The sequence below is a fragment of the Biomphalaria glabrata genome, chromosome 13, assembly GCF_947242115.1.
Source record: "Biomphalaria glabrata chromosome 13, xgBioGlab47.1, whole genome shotgun sequence".
Taxonomy (NCBI): Eukaryota; Metazoa; Mollusca; class Gastropoda; family Planorbidae; genus Biomphalaria; species Biomphalaria glabrata.
Window position 1 is genome coordinate 6,153,253 of NC_074723.1, and position 20,763 is coordinate 6,174,015.

The 20,763-nt window shown below is 37.8% G+C and overlaps 1 protein-coding gene and 4 non-coding genes across 5 annotated transcripts in view; 4 read left to right on the forward strand and 1 right to left on the reverse strand.

The window, feature by feature from the left end:
• LOC106070416 (GTPase IMAP family member 7-like) overlaps positions 1-20,763 on the reverse strand; it is a 374,699-nt gene that overhangs the window by 338,503 nt on the left and 15,433 nt on the right. The gene's annotated exons all lie outside the window — the stretch shown is intronic.
• On the forward strand, positions 3,494-3,565 carry Trnag-ucc (transfer RNA glycine (anticodon UCC)). Its single transcript has one exon. It is a non-coding gene; the product is annotated as a tRNA-Gly (tRNA).
• On the forward strand, positions 13,655-13,728 carry Trnat-agu (transfer RNA threonine (anticodon AGU)). Its single transcript has one exon. It is a non-coding gene; the product is annotated as a tRNA-Thr (tRNA).
• Positions 14,841-14,914, forward strand: Trnat-agu (transfer RNA threonine (anticodon AGU)). Its single transcript has one exon. It is a non-coding gene; the product is annotated as a tRNA-Thr (tRNA).
• Positions 15,634-15,705, forward strand: Trnag-ucc (transfer RNA glycine (anticodon UCC)). The gene has a single exon. It is a non-coding gene; the product is annotated as a tRNA-Gly (tRNA).

The window sequence follows — 20,763 nt, forward strand, 5'->3', positions numbered from 1 at the left end:
CTGAACCCATTCGTCAGTATGGAAATGTTCAACAGGTTCACCTTTCATGTTCAGAAACAATACAATTTCTTCACGCAGTGCAAAAAATCTCTTCAATACTTTATGACTGGAGAGCCAGCGGACTTCTGTGTAGTAGGGAAAACAAACAAATTCGTGTCCAAAGTCATCCAGAAACATTGAAAATTGGCGAGCATTTAAACCACGGGCACAAATAAAATTGAGAGCGACTGAAACTGGTCTTATGACATGTTGGAACTGTAATTGCTTCGCGCTGAATTTTTCTTAATATAAGAATGCACTGAAAATGAGCAAATTTTAAATTAGCATCAGTCTCTCTTATTTTTGCCAGTAGCTTTGCATCAATACCATTTCATTTCATTTCAAAATGTAGTTTGCTTTCACTGCAGACTCACTCTCGTTGTTCGGTTTAACCAATACTTTTTTCATTACAAGTACCTTGTTATCTCTTATTATCCAACGTAATAGTATAAGAGGCAGACAGAAAAAGCGATGGGAGGACAACATTAAAGAATGGACGGGCCTGCCATTGAGAGAGGTTCTAAACAAAGCAAAAAAAAAAAAAAAGGCAGGAATGGAGAAAGACGGTCGAAAAGTCTTGCCTGGTGCCCCAACGGTCCAACAGACTAAGGGATAGGTAAAGGTAAATGTAAAAGGTAAATAGTCTAACAATATTTTGATTATTTTTGAGGTGGCCAAGCGGGACCATGCAAAGTGGCCGCGGGCCACATGCGGCCCCCGAACGCCGTGCTTGATATGCCTGGTATAGACAGTGTTGATGGCCTGCTTATAGTTCGATAGATAAACTAGGCATAGACGATTGTAGGCCAAAGGCAATCTTCCGTAACATTTTTATGGCAAGATCTGCAAACATACGGAATAACTTGGCAAGGCAGCGCTTCATCTAAACTGTTGCGCCGCTTAGAAAACATCATAAAAAGGGCAACAAAATTTACACGCACAACATTACCATGTTTACAGGAACTTTTTGAACATAAATATTTTAGATAAATCTGGAAAAATCTTGGAAGACAACGGCCACCTGCTCCATCAGAACTACGTCAGGCCGTCGCTAAGTGGGCGACTGCTGTCAACCAAGACAAGAACAGAGCGGTACAAAAACTCGTTCGTAACTCACTCGGTCAGACTATATCAACGCCACTCGTTGATCAGGAAACATGAAAAAACCAAGATGTCTGTGTGTAGTCGCTGAATGAACCTTTTATGTTGTGTCTGTTCTATTTATGTGAATGTTTCTGTTGTGTTGTCTTTATATGAGAAAAGAGCCCTTGGAATCACAACAAATTTCCATAAGGATCAATGAAGCAGTCTTAGTCCAACTATTGCCAGGTACCCATTACTCAGAGGCGCTCTAAAGATCCTGTATAAGACCTTCGCCTGGAGATGTGTATATAGAGTTTCATCCTATTTTAAACATGAAGGTAAATATGTTTTTTTTTAAAAAAAGGTCAACTCGCTTTAGCTGTCCACGTTAACATCAGAGTATTTTCTATTAGACGGTTTTCATAATTTTTATAATTCCAAATTAATACAAATCTCAACTCATTGGCCACAAGGGAAAAACTCGAGGTTGACCATTATATCGGTTTGAATATGTTTCATTATCGAAAAATTAATTTTGGCTAGAATGTTTTATAAATGAAAATTGTTCATGTCGTTAGATTTTCCATGACGTTAAAGCGAAAAAAAAACGCCTTCGTCACTAGGCGAGTCATAATTTGTTTACTGTCGTTGATGGCCATACTGAACATTAGTCAGGTATTGTTTTCTGAGCCCACTTTGCGATGTTTGTTTTTCTTTATAGTCGATAAAGCGTCCTTGACATTGTCCAGTTTATCGAAAAAAAATGAAGGTTTATTAACCCAAGTTCGATTTCTTAAGCCTTCACTAAGGTAAGGAAGCGCGGTGGCTGAGTGGTAAAGCGCTTGGATTCCGAACCGGGGGGGTCTCGGTTTACATCCCGATGAATATTGGAATTTTTAGTTTCGGAGCTTTAGGGCGCTTCTGATTCCCCCAGCTCTAATGGGTACCTGGCATTAGTTGGGGAAAATTAAAGGCGGCTGGACTTTGTGTTGGCCACATGACGTCCTCCTTAAACGTGGGCCATAAGAACAGATGACCTTTAAATCATCTGCCCCAATGATCACAAGTTCTGAAAGGGGCAACCTCACTAAGGTAAAGACCTCTTGGTTGAATTTTGTATTGCACTGTATTAAAATACGGAGTTTGTTCAACACACATTTTCTTCTTCTTTTTCTTAAACTGTCAGGTAGAGTTGAGCCTTCGGCTCCTGGAACTCTAGGCCTGCAAAAGTGAACAAGAGCTCCCTGTCACCGGCCTGAATGAGAACAGCGTACACTGTTCTGTCTGACGGGTGTACAGACTAGCGGCAAGAGACCGCGTACACTAAGACCCCCGCCATTTTCCTTTTCTATACCAGGCTAACTGTGCGGGACACGACATTTATGTAACGGCCCCTTGAGGAACATCGCCTGGATTGTGACAAGGTTGTGGGAGCTTTTTTACAGCTCCGCACAGTGCAATAAGGATGCTCTCGCACCCCCTTAGGCACCCCTCACGGGAGTCTTGTTTTGCTACCCTTTAGCCTAATCGTTTCCTCCAAGCATCGTTTCCACCCGGGCGCCACTATGAGGCAGGGTAGCATGCCCGGGGTTCAACACACAACAAGCTTAGGGCAAACAGTTTTAACAACCATCACAGCTCTTCCATATTCCTCCATGTCTATCTGCATTTCTTCTCAGAGTTGAAAGAATTTGTTTAGAGACTTTCCCAGAAATAACTTCATTGTGATTAGAAATGTTTCCACAATCTAAAGTCAGTTGATTCCAGGAAAGGATGACATTGATCTGGTGAGTTAAACCTTGTCTTCCAGGAAGAAAAAGGAATTAGCAACAAATCATCGTATACACTACAGAACAAAACGATAATAGATAATTTCGTGACAAGGTATCCTTGTGTCACTATAGTCCTGCGTGTTCGACACTTATACACTGCTAAACCATCACTTTGAGTTGTTTCTGATTCAATATTTTATTGTATTATCACCCATATTTTAATTCCACGCTGCCCTTTCAATGTTGCCCCATCGGCAAACTTAGGTGCCGGCCCACCGGACATTTGCCTAAATCCCCGTTAAGTCATTTTCCCCTTGGATACCAGGTTGGAGATAGATAGAAAGATATGTAACCAATTTTATATTTTAAACATATCTTTTGAATAATATAATTACTTCGGAAGCTTTTATCAATTCGATGGCTCATAGATATTGATGAGGGCAAACAGATTAGAAGGTCAAGCTGAGAATCAATCATGCATAAAATTTGAATCCGCGCCAATCAAAAGGTAACCAAGTTTGGATTAAAAAAAAATGTAGATTTAGTCGACTGATGAAGGTAGAATTTTTTATGTCTAAAAGAAAAACATTACATTGCAAGCGTCGGTGGTGTAAAGGTTAGCATGGTTGCCTTCCAAGCAGTCGATCCGGGTTCGATTCCCGGCTGACGCACACTTTTTTTTATATCAAGTTAATTTGAAGGTGAGATGAAAACGTATGTCAAACTAGAAGGTTGTTGTGCTGGCCACATGACACCCTCTTAAACGTGGACCATATAAACAGATGACCTTTTCATCATCTGACCCATAGATGACATGGTCTGAAAGGGGGAACGTCACTAAGGTCATGATCTCTTGGTTGAATTTTGTACTGTATTGGAGTTTGTTCAACACACAATAACTTTGCAACTTAGGAGGAAATGATCTGACCAGGATATCCATAATATGTCTATACTGTAAATCTAAAACTGATGAAGTGTTTAAAAAAATACCATATGTTTTGGGTTTTATTCAAATGTCAACTAATTTATCCATAAGGGCAACAAATGTTCAAAAATTAAAAAAAAAGGGGGGGGGGTTCATTATAATGAAACAGGTCTTCTGGAAATGTGTGTGGGTTTTTTCCTTTAAAACTACAACCGTTGGACCACTGATGTGTGTGTGTGTGTGCGTGTGCGGGGTGTAGAAAAAAGTTCAAAGTAAATATGGGCCTATGTGGTCATGTCAAAAGTGTGTGTGTGTTTGTAAAAGTTTGCTTTAATTTTTTTTTTAATGTTATTTCAAATGATTTTTTTTTTACATAAGAAATCTTCAGACCCCCCTCCCATTGTAAGAAATGGTGAAAAAAACAACTTCACCGTTGTGTAATATCCGAACGCGTCCCCCCTCCCGCTTTTTCTTTTTTTACCTTTATTCCTGCAACTGGTGAGGCGCGCAAATGTTTGCGGGATCTCAAACTGTTCATTGCTGGCCTTTGAAGAAAGTCAAGAGTAAAGTTCCACTTTCAGACCTTGCAGATGATGTAAAGGTCATCTGTTTTGTGGCCTACGGTTAACGAGGGTGTCATGTGGCCAGCACCACGACCAACCGCCTTTACTTTTCCCCAACTATTGTCAGGTACCCATTAGAGCTGAGTGGACTCAGAGGCGCCCAAGGATCCCGAAATTAAAAATCCCAGTCTTCACCAGGATTCGAACCCGGGACCCCCGGTTCAGAAGCCAAGCGCTTTACCACTCAGCCACCACGCCTCATTTGAAGAAAGTAAACGAAAACAAATTTCTAGTCAGTACGTCATCCATCATCACTTTTAGAATTCAAGGGCCGAATAGAGTTTTGGGTTTGTGTGTGTGCGTGTGTGTGTTTGTATTAACCTTCTGGGACACAGTAAAATCACATGTCGTGGCCATGAGGCCTACAAAAGCAGGGCTTCCTATCTGTTTACTTGTTGTATTCTTATATATAAAGTAATTTATTATATATATATATTAGTGTTATTAGTAATATATTATAATGGCACATTCCTCGTAAGAAATGATTATTCACTTTTGACTAGAGTAACACTTTTAGTAAAATCACTAAATTTAGAAAGCCTTCAGGATAGAAGACTCAAAAGTGAAGTAGAAATTATACATAAAACACTGAACCATAATCTTCAAATACAAAAAATAGAATCTAATAATATACTCAGAAAGACACAAAGATAAAAGCACATTCCTCGTTCCATATGCTAGGACAAAGTTGTACAAATACTCCTTCTTCCCTAGTGCTCTTAGGGCATTGAATGGGTTGCCTGAGCTAGTCAGGAAAACCAGTGACTTGGCAGAATTTAAGTCATTGGTTAATATGCATGACTGAATGCATGACGCGTAGGACGTAATCATCTTCTTTTTTGAAGTAACGTCTGTATTATACAAGATAAGATAAGATATATTTAGTGTTCTCTATTTCACGTTGAAAGGCTCACAAACGTTAATACAAAATACTTTACTTATAGGTCCCCCATTGCACAGTATGAAGGGGCATGCTGACTGAATGGTAAAGTGTTTGGCGTCCCAACCTAGGAGTCTCGGGTTCGATTTGTATTTTCAATTTCGTGGTTTTGAAGACACGCTTGGGTCACTCCCACAAATCTAAGGAGTACTCTTGTTAAAGGATTTCTTTGTGCACTGTGTGTGTCGTTGAGTTTGAGCATCACCCTTAAGTTACGCCCCTGTCGGTCTAGCTGGTGTAACGTGAGGTCAGAATGTAGAACTACAGTTGAACGGCTAGGCCTATCGGTCTAGGTTTTATGATAGAAGATTAGTAATGAGTAAAGTGCCGCAGATTAATACTAGATAGGGGGCTATACTACTTTGTTTCTTTGAGTAGATGTTGGTAGTTTGATCACAATTAGAAAGTCCTCACATGTACCTGACTTAAGTTGGGGAAAGCAGAAAAAAAATTAATAGTTGTGATGCACACATGACACCCTCGTCAACCGTCCTCTGCAGAAACAGACATCATCTATCAATAGATCGCAATGTCTGAAGGGGTTTCTTTAATTATTTTTTTTAATTACAAAAAAAAACAGAATTTAAATATTTATAGGGAGAGGAAAAAACAACTCAGTATTGAGTTCATAGGGTCATAACAAATAGAGAAATAGAAGAGAGATAACAGTCCCAGATGTTGGTTCGCACACGATTATTTATTTAGAGAGAGGAGAAGATAACTCAGTTTTAAAAACGAATCGCTCATAATTATTTTGTTACCTCCCTTTGATAAACCCTCTCTTTATTATGCCTCAAAAAACAAAATATTTCCTGCTGGAGTGTTGAACGACTGTATAGAAAATACGATAAACATGCATAAATGTAACCCTGCAGGATCAAGTAAAACAAAGGACGTTTGGGACACGATGCCTTCATCAGCCACAAAACAAACAAAAAATGACAAACAATTTACTCAAAATTATTATTATTATAATTATTATTATTATTATTATGTTAGAAAAGAACGAGTTTTCATCCTCAGGCGCTGCCAGGGTCGAGTTTCGTTAAAGGGAAACAAAATTCATAGTAGTCCCTTTATCAGTTTCCACCTAGGAATTTTCTGTGATGTGGCAGGTCTGCAGAAGTACCGCCCTCTGACAGGCAACGAGAATGTTCCTAGGAATGACAAGGGCCTTGAAGGTATCTGTAAGGTTGGTTGTTATTATCCCCTCGGTTGATATAACAATGAGGTATATTGTTGTTTTAGATAACTTCCATAAACGCTTAATCTCCAAGCCTAGGTTCCCATATTTTCGTTGTTGTTTTTTTCTCAGTTTTTCGTAAATTATGAGACAGTGGTACGGTGTCGATAATGGTAGCGGCTTTTTCTTTTTTATCGATGAGCATCAGATCATGGCGATTAAAATCTATCATTTTGTCGGTCAGGATAGGCCTATCCCAGTACAGTAGATGATCCGTAGACTCGAGAACCTCTTGTGGTGAGTATTTGTAATAAAGAGTATCCTTACCGATCAAATTTTGTGTTAATATTGTAGCTTTACAGCCTTATATTATTGACATGTTTTATCAATTAAGCTCTTAGCCTAGTTTTCAAAGTTAACTTTGACTTGTTTATTATTATTATTGTGTGCTACCGAAACATCAGAAACAAAATTCCCATACTTTTTCTGTTGTGAGCAAACCATGATTAAGAAAAAAATAATGATTTTTGTATCAATGCATTAGTGATAAAATCTGTTTATAGCTGCTCAGTCTCAAGTTTCCTAGATTAAGTTACAGGCAGAGACGTTGCGGGCAGAGACGTTACGGGCATAAGTCTAATAACTCAGTTCTCAGCATTCAATGTTGACAGTCTTGACTTAGATCCATGGGCGTAGCCAGGGGGGGGGGTTCTTGGGGGTTCAACCCCCCCCCCCCCCGAAATAAATTTCCCCCCCCGGGGGGGGGGGGAGTCGGAATTTAGTGACTGATTTTTTGCTTTGATTTTGTTTATTTTAGGTGAGATTTTAATACTAAACCATCACTTGCCCTAGCACAACCAAAGGGGTTTTGAGTTTAAAAACCCCTACCAGGGGGGTTCGAGTTTAAAAACCCTCTACCAGGGGGGTTCGAGTTTAAAAACCCCTACCAGGGGGGTTCGAGTTTAAAATCCCTACCAGAGCGGTTCGAGTTTAAAAACTCCTACTAGGGGTTTTGAGTTTAAAACCCCCTACCAGGGGTTTTGAGTTTTAAACCCCCTACCTGGGGTTTTTGCAGTTAACTCCCCCTCTTCTATAAAACAAAACAAAAAAAAAATGCAAACGAAAATCCCCTAATTCCAAGAGCACAGTTAAGGAAGATTTTGATTTTAAAACCCCGTCTAAAATTATGATAAACCCCCTCTTTAATATAAAAAAAAGCTAATTACGCACTCAAAATGTTATGAGCGTAGCTAAATGGGTTTTGACTCAGTTTTGAGTTTAAAAAATACCTCTTTAATAATAAAAAAAAAAGCAAATTAGACACTAAAAATGTTATGAGTGTAGCCTATGGGGTTTTGAGTTTAAACTCCCCTCCAGTAGAGTTTGAAGCTAAAAAGTACCTCTTCAATATAAATAAAAGAAAATTACTCACTCTAAAATCTATGAGCGTAGTCAAAGGGGTTTTTGAGTTAAACCCCAAGCCATCTTCAGTGTAAGAAAAAAAGCAAATTACGCACTCAAAATGCTATGAGCGTTGCCGAAAGGGGTTTTGAGTTTAAACCCCCATTCAGAAGGGTTTGGTGCTAAAAAATACCTCTTCAATATAAAAAAAAAGCAAATTACACACTAAAATTATTTGAGCGTAGCCAAGCCAATCGGGGGTTTTGAGTTTCTTCTACAGATGGCTTTTTTTTTTAAGTTTAAAACCCCTCCAGATGGTTTTGAGTCTAAGATCCCCTTACAGAGCATTTTGAGGTGGAAAACCCCAACAGAAGATTTTGACGATAAAACTTCTCTTTTCGATATAAAATCTAAAGCAAACTACAGTCACTTAATTCCAAGAGCGTATTCAAGAGAGGTTACACATTTTTACCAGTGGCAGGGCTCCATTAATAAACTGCAGTGAATAGTCATCTACCGAAATCGAAAAACACTAAATGTAGCTCAACAAAGATGGCTTAGACAGATTTTAGGAGTCAGTTATAGAGATCGGATCTAAATCAAGGAAATCCTATGCCGAACTGGGAGTCGACCCCTTAGTAAGATTGTGAGAGAACGACGCATGAGGTTTGCGGGACATGTTCTCCTACAAAATGAATTACGCATAAGAAGAGTTGCAATGATATCCTAGTACAACTTGACGCCACTCATTCATGGAGGTCCTCATGGTAGGTGGGAAGAGGCTTCAAACATTACCAGTGACAGATTTTTATGGAAACTGCTTGATGGCAAATGCTCCGAACGGCGTGGGAGGGTCTAAGTCAGTAAGAATAGCACATTAGGTTTTTGAAATAAAACTTTTTAATAGCATTAAAATGGACTGTAGATACCTCAGAATATGCATTTTGTTGGCTTTCAATACCAGAAATAGTGCTTGGCGGCGGGGCTTCGCCCCGCGCTGGGGAGCTCCTGGCGCTCCCCCAGACCCCCTTGCTGTTAGTGGCGGGGAACCCACAATTTTATGGAAACAGCTTGATGGCAAATGCGCCGAACGACGAGGGAGGGTCTAAGTAAGTAAGAATAGCACATTAGGTTTTTGAAATAGAACTTTTTAATAGCAGGAAAATGAACTGTAGATACCTCAGAATATGCATTTTGTTGGTTTTCAATATCAGAAATAGTGCTTGGCGGCGGGGCTTCGCCCCGCGCTGGGGAGCTCCTAGCGCTCCCCCAGACCCCTTTGCTGGTAATGTCGGGGAATCTACAATTTTTTCACTAACTCATGGAAGAACCTATTCTAGGGCACAATAAACGTCTTCCGAAAGAATGAAGGGTCAGAATGTAATAAAGATTATGTACACACACACACACACATAAATACATATAATTTGTTTTTCGCGGGGGGGGGGGTCGAGGGGGGGAGAAAAAAATTCACCCCCCCCCCAACCCCCCCCCCCCCCAAAAAAAAAAAATCCTGGCTACGCCCATGCTTAGATCAACTATTATATTGGTGTTATACATATAGTATTTGCACAACGCGTTTAGTCTTATTATCTATTTTTATCTTTACTGTTTACCGGAGGCCTGTACCAGTTTGTTTTTATTATTAACATGTGAATACCATTTTAAAAATCACCTCTGACCTCCTACAAAAGCCACAAAATAATTTTTTAAAAAAGGGCAACACTAGTCATTGAGATAATGATGACGTTGCGTAACGCAGAGGGGGAGACAAGGATGGACGGAGTAGAGATTTTTTTATTAAGGAACAAAGTTTGGCTACTGTTGTTGTGGTTGGGTTGATGTTGTTATTACTGTTGTTGCTGTCGGTGGTGGTGGTGTTCGATGTGGTGATGCTGTTGTTGTTGTTACTGTTTGTCTTTGTTCTTTCTCGTGTTGTTGTTCTTGCTGTTGTTATTGCTGTTGCGGAAGTAGCTGTTTGATAATATTAAGTCAATAGTTTTGTTTAGTATATGTGAACTCACTTTTTTTAAAATAACTATAGATCATCAAACAGACCGGAGGCGCGGTGGCTGAGCGGTAAAGCGCTTGGCATCCGAACCCGGGCTCGGGTTCGAATCCTGGTGAAGACTGGGATTTTTAATTTCGGGATCTTTGTCCACCAAGCTCTAATGGGTATCTGACATTAGTTTGGGAAAAGTAAAGGCGGTTGGTTGTTGTGCTGGCCACATGACACCCTCGTTAACCGTAGGCCACAGAAAGAAGATGACTATCATCTTCCTTATAAACCACAAGGTCTGAAAGGGGAACTATTTTTACTATCACACATACAAACTATTTTAAAATTTTGGATGTAACTAATTTTTTTATATTTTTTTTTGTACTTAGCCTTAATTTAAAACTTCTATCTGTTTGTATATGTACACTTTGTTCCTACTGAACTAATCTTTTTCTTTACTTTGTTTAGAAGAATGAATACCAAGTTCGCACAAAGAAAGACCAGATCTTTCAGAAGCTGTTTTGCTCTGACTCTAGTCTAAAGTCATCTAGCCTTGTCTCTCTGATCACAATAATACTTTAATCCTGTTAAGTACAACTCAACACGTCACTGGGACAAAGACTTCTTTCGTTATTAAAAGTCTTACGACTCTACAAAGGCAAGAAACTTTTATCCTCGGCCATTTTTTTTTTGAACCTGTCCTAATCTCGTCCTGGACAAATCACACGCTGTGGTGACCTTTCACCCTTTTAGTGCTGGAACACCAGTTTCGAAATCCTTTTGTGGATTCAATGGATACAAAAAAAAAAAGAATTGAGCAAACACGAGGATAGGGCGAGTAGTGCCCAAAAAAAAGGGGGGGGGGGCGGGCCTAGTCACGGAAATATTGCCCCAAAAAACTTCTTCCCCTGGCTTTAATCGTATTAGGATTAAGGTTAATGTAATATTTCAGAAGTTTGACAGGTCTGGGGCACATGGGTAGAAAGAGACGTACCTAAAGACAGATTGCTGCCCAGGCGCGTGGCCGGGATACGAACCCCGGATCCTGGAATGTAACTTAAGTAACCCAGAGATTCGCTTTGTTTATCCGCCACCACTTCTCCCCTGAGACCGCGGTAGATTATTCTGTCACGGTGCTAGATGTCGCTGTACAAAGCTAGAGATTTACGACTATCTCGCGTGTTGCCATCTTTCTAAATTGAGGCTTACTAATGATAAAAAATTGAAGCTATCTCGTGCGCCTTGTGTATCCAACATTCCGGCGAAAATTGTGTTTATGTCTAAATAAAGCAATGTTTTCTCTTCGAGACTAAAAACTGGCCAACAATGGATCTTATGAACCTGACCTGTATATATGGTCAACTGTTAGTCTGATCCATTGAAAGTGTATGAAAAGAATTTTCGGAGTTTTTGTCTTCGACTATATTAGGTATGAAAACAGACTGCAATAGTATGACATAGTGTCATTGAAGACTTGGAGAAATTCCTTTATTAGGCATGAAAACAGACTGAAATAGTATGGCATAGTGTCATTGAAGACTTGGAGAGATTCTTTTATTAGGCATGAAAACAGACTGCAATAGTATGACATAGTGTCATTGAAGACTTGAAGAGATTCTTTTATTAGGCATGAAAACAGACTGCAATAGTATGACATAGTGTCATTGAAGACTTGGAGACATTCCTTTATTAGGCATGAAAACAGACTGAAATAGTATGGCATAGTGTCATTGAAGACTTGGAGAGATTCTTTTATTAGGCATGAAAACAGACTGAAATAGTATGACATAGTGTCATTGAAGACTTGGAGAGATTCTTTTATTAGGCATGAAAACAGACTGAAATAGTATGACAGTGTCATTGAAGACTTGGAGAGATTCTTTTATTAGGCATGAAAACAGACTGAAATAGTATGGCATAGTGTCATTGAAGACTTGGAGAGATTCTTTTATTAGGCATGAAAACAGACTGAAATAGTATGACATAGTGTCATTGAAGACTTGGAGAGATTCTTTTATTAGGCATGAAAACAGACTGAAATAGTATGACATAGTGTCATTGAAGACTTGGAGAGATTCTTTTATTAGGCATGAAAACAGACTACAATAATATGACATAGTGTCATTGAAGACTTGGAGAGATTTTTTTATTAGGCATGAAAACAGACTACAATAGTATGGCATAGTGTCATTGAAGACTTGGAGAGATTCTTTTATTAGGCATGAAAACAGACTGAAATAGTATGGCATAGTGTCATTGAAGACTTGGAGAGATTCTTTTATTAGGCATGAAAACAGACTGCAATAGTATGACATAGTGTCATTGAAGACTTGGAGAGATTCTTTTATTAGGCATGAAAACAGACTACAATAGTATGGCATAGTGTCATTGAAGACTTGGAGAGATTGAAGACTTGGAGAGATTCTTTTATTAGGCATGAAAACAGACTGAAATAGTATGGCATAGTGTCATTGAAGACTTGGAGAGATTCTTTTATTAGGCATGAAAACAGACTACAATTGTATGGCATAGTGTCATTGAAGACTTGGAGAGATTCTTTTATTAGGCATGAAAACAGACTGCAATAGTATGGCATAGTGTCATTGAAGACTTGGAGAGATTCTTTTATTAGGCATGAAAACAGACTGCAATAGTATGACATAGTGTCATTGAAGACTTGGAGAGATTCTTTTATTAGGCATGAAAACAGGCTGCAATAATATGACATAGTGTCATTGAAGACTTGGAGAGATTCTTGTGTAATGTGTACATCTTGTTGGGTAAATATTGTCAGATGGTGTACATTCGAAACAAACACTCACATTTTCGAATTGTGTAACGGTCACGTCAGAATGTGTCGTCACTGCAATGTGTTTGGAGAAAGGAAGTAGGCCTATTACTTTGACCTCGTGACCTTTATCTCCACGTAACATAATGACGTCATTTAATGTTTAAAATAAAATAGAATTTTTAAAAAATGTAATTTATTGACGTGAACGCTATCTCACAAAAAGATATTGATTTTTTTTTCTGTACCGTACTCTAAAAATAGGTCAAAGGTTTCAAGTAGTTATATAATGGACTACTGAAGTAGTGTTCGTTGATTTCTAGAAAACACAACACTGTAAGCTTAGTTATTATTGTCTGCGTTTGAAATCAGGAGTTGGGTCCTTTTTAAATTTCAGACTCTTGGTGTGTGCTTATTTACGAAATCTGAAATACTCGCTAGGCAATTTATTTTGATATTTTATTATGTTCATCCTATAAATCTTGTAATTTGAGATTCATTGTTACATGATACAGTGCTTTACTACCCGTATTGTTTGATCTACAAACGTCGGTCTTAATTTAGAAAGTAAATGTTTTAAAAAAGGTTACATTTAAATACCGTGTGATACTGCTGCATCAATAAAGAATTAAAATTATGAAACACAAGATCAATTCAGTCCACAAGATGAAGTCCCGGTGTCATGGTGAATGGCGGTTGTTCGTTTCCCTGGTATGTCTATTGTACTAGCGGTCTTAATACACGCGATATTTGAATCATTTGATCAAAGGGTAAATATATTGGTATAAATATATTGGTTACTGAGACTTTATATGCACAAATCAATATATCACTTGGATTATTTCAAACATCTGTTACTTAACCCAACAATCGTCATTAAACTAGTCTGCAAACTGTACGTGGCTCCATAGCTCAGTTGGTTAGAGCGTCTGCCTAGTAAGCAGAAGGTCGAGGGTTCGACTCCCCCTGGAGCCTAAAACGAGATTTTTTTTAATATATGTTTCTTTTTCCTTTTTTTCTTTAAGGTATGCGTTCAAAAAAAAAAATGTTTCCATTTCTTAATCCTAAGAATTCACCATTCGATCATCCGTTGGGGAATGCACATTTAATGTATATTTTCCTTATATCTAAATTTCTCGTTGCCGCGATGTCCCTTGAAAGTAAAAGATGTAATGGTCACTTCCACAATAGTCCAGTTTGGCTTCAACGTCCATGTGAACAAAAAAAATGTACAAGAAGATTATGGATGCAATCAGCACCTTTTGTTCATGACTTAGCAGACGTCAGTTTTAAGAATCCCTACCGAATGAAACATGTCAGTTGTAAATGTATATTATATAATTTCATATGATTGTGAAATAAAATAAGGTTAAACTGATATTTGTTTTTGTTGTTTCTTGTTCATGGTTTATTTCGATAATTAGACCATCTGATTTAAGGAAGCGTGTCTACAGCCTTTTGGCGGGAGCTGTAGTGATACCACGTGACTGTGAAAAGCAATGTTGTCTTTTATGCTCGCCCTTAATCATTCTCTCGTTTTCTTTCTTTCTGTCTCTGTCCCTCTTTCTCCCTCTTTCTCTTTCTCTCTCTCTCTCTCTCTCTCTCTCTTTTATTTACTTTTTTCCCATTAACTCTCATTTTCTCTTATTAATTTTATCTTGACTTTCTCTCTCTCTCTCTCTCTCTCTCTCTCTCTCTCTCGCGCTATTCTATTTCTAGGCCCCCTCTCTTTCTTTTTTTTTTACTCTCGCCCCTAGTTCGTGTTCTCTCTGTCTCACTCTTTTATTTACTCTCGCTTCCTGTTTCTCTCTCCCTCTCTCTTTCAGTAACTTGCTTTACCCCCTACCCCTTTCTCGTCTCTCTCTCTCTCTTTCTCTCACTAACTCTTTCTCATTTACTCTCGCTCTATATTCTCTCTCTCTCTTCCCTCTCGATCTATTTCCTCACTCCTTCTACCTCTCTCTCTCTCTTTCTTTCTCAATCTCTCTTTCATGAACACTCACCCCCCCCCCCCCCCAATCACTACTAAATCAATAACAATACTTTAACAGATGTAACATTTTATTTACACAGTTCACAATATATGTGGCTCCATAGCTCAGTTGGTTAGAGCGTCTGCCTAGTAAGCAGAAGGTCTAGGGTTCGACTCCCCCTGGAGCCTATAAGGATGAAATTTTTTTTTTATTCATAAAAATTTTGAATTAATAAAAAATTAATTAAACTAAAAAAAAAAAAAAAAAAGAAGAAAATATTTAATAATTAACATTGCTACAAGTTTCCTATTAACTAATTATCTATTCTGCAAGTTTTTACAGTAGGCGACTTGAATGGTTCACTTGGCTTGTCTATAAGCTGGACCACCGAACACTGTGCAGTGTGTTGTGTGTAGCAAGATCCATTATTTGCACTGAATTTCAAACTCGAGCTTTTGCTTTTTGAGAAAAATGCAACGAAAAAAAACCACGAAATTACCTGCTCCTTAGAAAGGACAAGATCTAATCGCGTCACACGCTCACCAGGAACTGACCAACCTATGGACGACATAGTCTCATGTAGCCTACAAGACTAGTTCTCTTAGAGTCAAATGAAAATGTTGTTTTGAAATTAGATTAATTTATTTTTATGTCTGAAAACCGCGAAACTGATTTTCTTATGCCAAGAAATGGTTTGATCTTGTTTTGTTTTTTTTTAAATTACAAACACACAAACTCACAGAGAGAGAGAGAGAGAGAGAGAGAGAGAGAGAGAGAGGAGAGAGAGAGAGAGAGAGAGAGAGAGAAGAGGATAAAATAATAACGCTAGATAGTTAATCCCCCAGAAAAAAAATTCACCGTCAGTACAAGCAAAATGTTATTAGATATCTAACGATATAAACAATAAGCGTCGGTGGTGTAAAGGTTAGCATGGTTGCCTTCCAAGCAGTCGATCCGGGTTCGATTCCCGGCTGACGCACAACTTTTTTTTTTGTCTTTCAAACTTTAAATAAATAGGCGGCTTTTTTTTAGTTTAGTGAAAAAAAAAAATTGTTTCTTAAAGATCTCAAAAACTACAAGATATGTTGTTTTTTTAATCCGATGTCATGGTTTCACAATTTTATGGTTTAAGGATGTCAAGATTTTCATTTCAGACTGAAGGTTCTTGATATCGACCTTTTTGACCTTGTTTTTGACACGTCACTTAAACCAATAAAATTGTTTTCTTCAACCAATCAAAATCACTTCCTGTGAGGTGTCATCTACTTCGTTGACGTATGTCATGGCTATTTTCGACCGAAGCAGGACGTTTTGGCGCAGCCTTTTTGGCGCGAAGGTCATTTTTTTGGCGCAGCGGTTTTGACGCATGGGACGTTTTGGCGCCAAATGTTTTGGTTCCATTATTTACGTTGATTGTTTTATTTGTTTAAAAAGAATGCCACATATCTCTGTTTTGTATGTATGTTTGTGTTGAACGTATTTTTCATGTACAGAACAAGTGATTTTTTTGTCCGTTATTTGTTGGTATTTAAGTTTGTTATTTAATTATTGATAAATCACTAATATTACACAAGACCAGGCTGCCATCCATACTCCACCGTATGCGTGCATAAAATAGTCAAAGTTATTAAGACTTTTTTTTTCGGGGGGGGGGGGGGGGGGTAGAATGTATACTTTGTTTATCTTGGTATAATATAGTGAAAAAAATCTGTATATTATACATTTTTAAACATATTTTTAATCGAAAATGTCACGTACAGTATCCGACACCTGCAGTCGGTTATCGCGTACTTGACATACTTATTTTAAATTATATTTTGGTTTATTAAACTGATACGTGACAATTAGATTGACGTTGTATAATGTTGGTTAAAACACTAATATTTAAACGACTACACTACATTTGTAAACTTGAAAACAAGTTTTTCAAGTTAATGGACTAAGAAATTACAAGTTTTTTGTTTGTTTAATTGTTGTTTTTTGACATAGCTAATAATAACAAGTGCGAACTGGGGCGCCACAGACCTATATATGTATTATATCTAGACTGTACCTGGAGATATTTTAACACTACAAAAAATAATGTCGTGATTTTTTTTTAAAAGCTGAAACAAGGCGTTGTTTAAGATAAGATAAGATAAGATAATTTTATTGATCCAATCATATGGAAATTCAGTTTGACTATAATTGACAACCTCAGCGTAACTACTTTACAAAAACAATATGGATGAAAAAAATTCGAACAGCAATCACTCCCACACATGCACACTCATAACCAGCGCTTTATGAGTTAGACTTTTATGTACTTCTCGATGACGACAGCTGATCTTACAACACTCTGACCGATAGTGGGATAAAGGAGTTTTTAAATCTTTCTGTTTTAGTCCTAATGGAAAGGAGACTTCGTTCAGATCTTATGTAACAGTGGTTTAATGGGTGAAGGTTGTCCTTAAGAATCATGAGTGTTTTTGGAAATGCATCTTTCTTGAAAAAGCTCTTCAAGAGATGGTAGCTGTATTCGGGTGATATACGATGCTTTTTTAATTAGTCTATTAAGTCTATGTCTTTGTGCCAGTGAAGTATTACCATACCAGCAGGTGATGGCAAAGTTGATTAGACTGCTGATAGTTGATGTGTAGAAAAGTTTGATTATTGTTTTGTCTATGTTAAGTTTTCTTAGATTTCTAAGATAGAAGAGTCGCTGGTGAATTTTCTTGTATGTATTTTTATTAAACTATCTGAATTTTAATCTTTCGTCGATAGTTGTACCTAGATATTTATATTCTTGTACTTGTTCTATGGTTTGGTTGTTTATCTGAATTTCTGCAATATGGTCTTTGTTTTTCCTAAAATCAATAATCATTTCTTTAGTTTTCTGAATAGTGTAAACTAAAGTGTTTTAAGAGGTAAAGTTCTTGTGTTTTTTTTTCAGCATTGACCCATGTAGCATATTATTTAATTTTATGTCTAGATCTAGTAATCGAACATCGAAACTAATTATATTATTATAATCATAATTATTATTTTGCAATTTTCAGTTACATAATCTAGAAAGATCTAGGTAATCTATTTAAATGTTCATAAGATGATTAAAATCAACAGATGCGAATTATTTCGATCTAGGATTTCAAAACAATATCTCAATGGAAACTAACAGGAAATGGCTTTATTTCATATATTCGCGTGAACATATAGTTCTGTAATAAATAACCCATTCTATTAAAAAAAAATCCGCAAAATGATTTTTTCATTATTTCTAAACTTTGAAAACTAAAGATCATTAAATTTCTAAGACAGACAAGATCAATATAAATTCGGGGCGACTTCCCTTACAGCTTGAAAAAGAGTTCAGTAAATAACAATCTATATATATAGGTCTGTGATCTGATCATTATCGGACAAAAATTTGCTTCCGTTTCCCAGTCTAGGTATACTATATATAGGTCAGTAGTGCTGATACTTGCACACAAATTATTATCAAATATTTTAAAAATAAAAGCATTGCTTAACGACTCTTCCTATATTCTATACACCGGTTACACCAATACGTTTTGATTTGTTTATATAGTGTTTCCGCCAATGATGAAAACTTTCAACTAACAACGCTTAATAATTTCACGCCAACTGTCTTGACCAGCAGAAGCCACCCCCCCCCCCTTTCTCTCTTTCTTTTTTAAAAACACGGGCTGAGATTAAGCATAGAACACAGACTTAAATAGATAATATGTTTAAACACGTTAACGCCTCCCCCCCCCCCATCCGATATGTGGTCGACGCCGCTTCTATGATCATTGATATAACGATCCTGGACTACAAAAGCATCTCCTCTGAAGGAGAAGGGGTGGGAGGGGAAAGTGTCAAATTTACATATAGGCTTAGGGGTCCTCAAGAAATATTTAGCACTGGAGGGCCAAAAAAAAAAGGGCCCCATATCTCAAAACGCTCAGGGCCTTTTCAAGTCTAAAAACGGCCCTGGATGCGAGGTTGAGGACGAAAATAGAATTAGCACAATCTTCGACATTGAGTTATTTCTTATCAAGACAGTTAGCTTGTTATTTGTAACTCTTAACATGTCATATCATCATTTGTTCCAATAATTCATGCCCTGTCCTTGTATCTTTGGATACTTTCCAATCCTATTTTGGTAGCTAGAAGACACACACAAAACAAAATAGGATCAATAAACAGATCAACACTATGGCGTCCCAGTGTCACGAATGCCATGTGTCACACTGAGATAACTGCCAAAAGTATTCCATAATTTCACTTGGTTATGAGATCAAGACGACTTAACCTTGCATCACCTTCAGATTTGAGTAACCCCACAGCAGGGGCGGTAAATAAACGCCCTGTGTCGTTGACTAAACAACCAAAAAGTGCTTCCCCTTCGATAGAGGCCATACTGGACATAAAATTGGAGTTAGAGGCACATTGCATTATTGTCTCTCGTCTCATTGCTTGGCCAGAAATGCTAATATTGAAATTTGGAAAACCTCAAAACGCACAAAGTTCTCAAGTATTTCAGTTTTTCTCTGGGCACAGGATTTGACATAATGCACTAATCAGCAAAGGAAAGTTCCCCTTTCAGACCTTGTGGTCTACAGGGCAGATGATGGTTCTGGTTCTGTGGCCTACGGTTAGAGAAGGTGTCATGTGGAAAGCACAACGACCAACCGCCTTTACTTTTCCCTAACTAATGTCAGGTACCCATTAGAGCTGGGTGGACTCAGAGGAGCCCGAAGATCCCGAAATAAAAAAATCCCAGTCTTCACCGAGATTCGAACCCGGGACCCCCGGTTCGGAAGCCAACCGCTTTACCGCTCGGCACCGTGCCTCCAATTATAATAACTATTTAACTATAATTATTACATTTTCAGGTGATGCATAAGTGTTTAAACACAATACCGCATAACCATCAACAAAGCTGACACCTGTGGCATAACTGACATAAAGTAATCTTATTCTAGAATTGTATGGCATGTCTAGTTTTTCTTTATCTTAAATCTCAAACAAACATTAACCAACTCTCTTTGTTATTTTTTTTTATTCTTTTAATTATTGATTCACTAAACAATGTCACATCTATGAGAGGGGATGAATACTGTAATTCTATTGTAACTCCAAGCAGTCATACAGAATTTGATTCTCTTCAAATAAACTAAACCTCCAACACAATGAGTTCTCTTCAAGGGAAGTAATAGAGATTACGTTACCAGTTTCAGCCTCGTTTTAGAGATTAAGGCGGTCTACTTTCACATCTAGCAGGAGTGTGGATCTTGATACCAGACGACATGCTCCCGTTTGGCCCAACATGTCGATCGTATCGTCCAATGCTTTAATTGTTAAACGTGAAATTCAAAGCCTATTTGTGTAATTTGTATGGAAGACAAGCCAGCTGCAATTTAAAAAAAAAATGCTTTGTCCCCATATCGTGTGGCTGAAAATAATGGTGGCTTATTGCTTTCGCTCAGATAAAGGGGAAATGTAAGAAATACCGCTATTAAACAATTTATCTCGAATTTGACAAAAATAGTTATTTTATGATACACTGATAACTAAGCGACGACTCGCGGGACATATCCGGTCCTTCGAAACCTAAAAGGAAAGGCCCCATGGCACATGACGAATTTTTTTGTCTTTTGTGTGTTTATGCGGTCTTTCATGTTGGAGCTGTATCTAACCCTACAGACTGACAAAGGTTGGACATCGCTGTTCCTATACAAGTCACAATGCTGCTGAATGTCAGTCTACTGGAGGGTTCAAAAGTGACGCATGGAAAACGTTTCTTGAAAGTTTCTTGACATATATCTTTTTATTTATTTCTTATTTTAACTTCTTTTAATTTCTTTCTTCAGATGATCTGTTTTCTTTAAATGATCTTGTTTTTTCAAAGACCTTGTCTCTTCAGATGACCCTGTTTCTTCAGATGACCTTGTTTCTTCAAATGACCTTGTCTCTTCAGATGACCTTGTTTCTTTAGATGACCTTGTTTCTTCAGATTACCTTGTTTCTTCCAACGATTTTGCTCACCTGAACT